Genomic DNA, 2,997 nt, shown 5'->3' on the forward strand with positions numbered 1-2,997 from the left:
TTCTGAGCACATTGAAAATATATCATGTGGTCCATTACCATAAAAAAAGATTGAAATCAACACAAGTAAGCCAAAAGCTTCAGAACTGAGGACCAAGATGATCATGATGAAATGCACAAATCTAGAAGATAGTTCTAAGTTCTGTATACCATTTATAATGTCTTTTTCTGACTCTAATGCAGTTTTCTTGTAGTAACTGTCAGTCAAATCAAAGGTCTAAAGAACAATTCTAGTGGCAATAAACAGCCTGAAAGAGATTAAAGATACAGATTTTGGACTCATCTCTATGTATCGTTTCGTAGGATAAGAGCAATTTACTAAATTGTACATTCCAGAGGTGAAGAAAGTTTAAGATCCTTCTATAAATATTATTGAAAACAATTCCTTACTTTGAATTAATCTAATATGGATGTCTTCAAAGAGAGAAACTTAAAAGTTCAAAGGACTTCCAGGCATGAAAACAGACAAAAAAGAGGGTCAAACAGGTTATCTAGGTTATTCCAGAGATCAGACCTGTTCAAACCTGCTATACTTTTCTCATTGTCTGGTGAAAGCCATTATTCCCATAATATCATAATACTAAGGCTGCCATGAGAAGACTAGCATTGAGCCACTCAGACTCTGAGGGAAGGCATATCCAGCAGTGATACAGTTAAAACCCAGGACAGTCATATTGAGAAAAGAAAGACCTATGCTAGCAAGAAATATTGGTTGATTGTAGTCCAAGATCCACCCCTCATGAAAAGTACAGAAAGGTTCCACTCCCTGGAAAGCACAACTAGGCTCTTTTTCATTTTCAAACTAATACTTCTTAAGATCTTTTTCACCCATCAGATGGGAGCCCTCCTGGATTTTTGACTCAATATCTTTTTTGTAAATTCAATTCTTTTAGTTCTGTATCATCTGTTTTTGGAGAAGCTTTCAAAACCAAAGCTGGGATTTTCTGGGTAAATTTTCCAGGGTAAAAAGTATCCTCATACCAGATAACATATTCCATCCAAAAATGAATCTATAGTTAAATCATCTGAGAGCCAAATGTCATTATCTGATCAACAGCTATGGGACCAGAATATTAACCAGTCAGGTTTTTTTTTTTTTTGGTATTGTAGCACTCATTTCTGCTAATTTGCATCTGCCACCTTCTGCAACAACATCAATCCAGTCTCTGAATTGTGAGCCCAGTAGCAATGCTAGCCAAATTTCAGTTGTTTGCAACAGCATTTGCAATTTGCTAGAATGTGCAAAGTTAGAAAAGCTACCCCAAATGTTCATAGAGCATATTTATGTCTGACCTGGGCCAGAACATTTCAAGCTCATATTAGTCTGATCAACCACAGTCAGACACACAGACAGCTAACATAGTGATATCATTTTGATCCTTTTCCAGAACAAAGGACAACTAAAGAACCATTTGCAATAGTGCTGGCCAAATTTGCAATATTTTCACTAGTGATGATCAGGATATAATGGGAAGTAACAACCCATCCATTATACATGGTCAGAAGATCAGGTTTATGAAAAAAAATAGATATCACACCTGATGATTGATACATTCTTTAACATCAAAGAAGTCTGGGCTACTTTAAGCCTTGTGTTCTTATCTGGTAGATCTCCAGTCTTCAATAATGACTCCCAGGATGAGAATAGTATCTGACACCACTAGCCCTTAGACAAAGATTAAGAGCAGGCTGTTTTCATAGAATTCAACCAGAAACACAGATACTGCAAAATGTCATCCTATTTTCCCAGCTAGATAGAGAATGACCAAGGTTGAGAAGAAATTTTGCAGGAATCATAGTTTTTAAAGGATTCTCGCAAGTATTTTGATCATTTTTACAGATCTGACAACAGGAGGTTCTTGACTTTGCCTTCTGCTGTTGCTACTGCTGCTGTTGTTATTGTTGTTAATTAGAATGCAAATAATTGGAGAGAGAACCACAAAAAATCAAGGAAACAAACAATATTCTAGAAAGCTTAAAAATATTTTTAAAAAGGCAACTAGGGATTTATTTCTCTTTGTTTTCTTTCTAAATTTAGCTAACACTGTAGCTGAAGTTGGAAAGCTATCCTAATGGTTAGAGGAGAAGTGCAGGTAGGCTCTGGATGGCTGTTGGGAAACCTTAATAAAGGTTCCCAGTGGCTGAGGCTATTGGAGATATCATATATATATTCACAAACTATATATAAACTATATATCATATATTTTCACAAAATATATAAATATGTTGAGAGACTTCCATGAGACTTTCATAATCCTTGAACAAAATTATTGGGGATTATTGTAGGATTGAACAGTCCCTTTCCTTTAGTTAATCCTGCCTCTTCCCTCCAAGGATCTATCTAGTCTTTTAGATTATTCTAGGGTTGAGTCACCAGCATAGCTTACATAACTCATAGGAAGAAAAAAAAAACTAAGGGCAATACCTGTCCATCGATGCCCTCTGGGGTTAAACTGATCAAGTCTAATTACTCTCTTATGGGATAGTCTTTCAAATATTTGAAGACAATTATCATGTTCCCCAAGTCTTGTCTTCTCTAGATTAAATTATTTAATCTGGACAAAGGATAACACTTCATCGTCTCATTATCGTAACTCATGGGTCACTGATCTACCCTCCTTTGTGGAAACACCTGAAACATATAAATTATGTGATGGAAAATCCAATGGTTATCTTCTTATCACTGTTTTCTCTGTGAACATAGATAATATGAAGTGTCATGAGAAACCAGGGCATGATCTTAACTTTTCAGGTCAGAGCTTGTGCAACTAGGCCTGAAACCTCTTAGTCTGAAATTCCTTATTCATTCTTTCCAAGCTTTCCTCCTCAGACTTTTCTCAAACAAATGCTATCAGCCCAAATGCTGCCCCTCTTTTCTCTTCTTCCTTTGATACCTCAAAATTAATCTCTCAACCACCAAAGAACAAACACCATCCCTGAGGCTATTTCCTAATTACCCTAAAAAAATCATAGAGAGCTGTATACAGCTACAGATTAC

General features: G+C 36.0%; 1 pseudogene; it reads right to left on the minus strand.

The window, feature by feature from the left end:
* Positions 1-348: 348 nt before the first annotated feature.
* On the minus strand, positions 349-1,796 carry LOC141562206 (ferroportin pseudogene; annotated as a pseudogene).
* Between the last annotated feature and the right edge of the window lie 1,201 nt (positions 1,797-2,997).

This window comes from Sminthopsis crassicaudata, chromosome 3 (genome assembly GCF_048593235.1).
Source record: "Sminthopsis crassicaudata isolate SCR6 chromosome 3, ASM4859323v1, whole genome shotgun sequence".
Taxonomy (NCBI): Eukaryota; Metazoa; Chordata; class Mammalia; order Dasyuromorphia; family Dasyuridae; genus Sminthopsis; species Sminthopsis crassicaudata.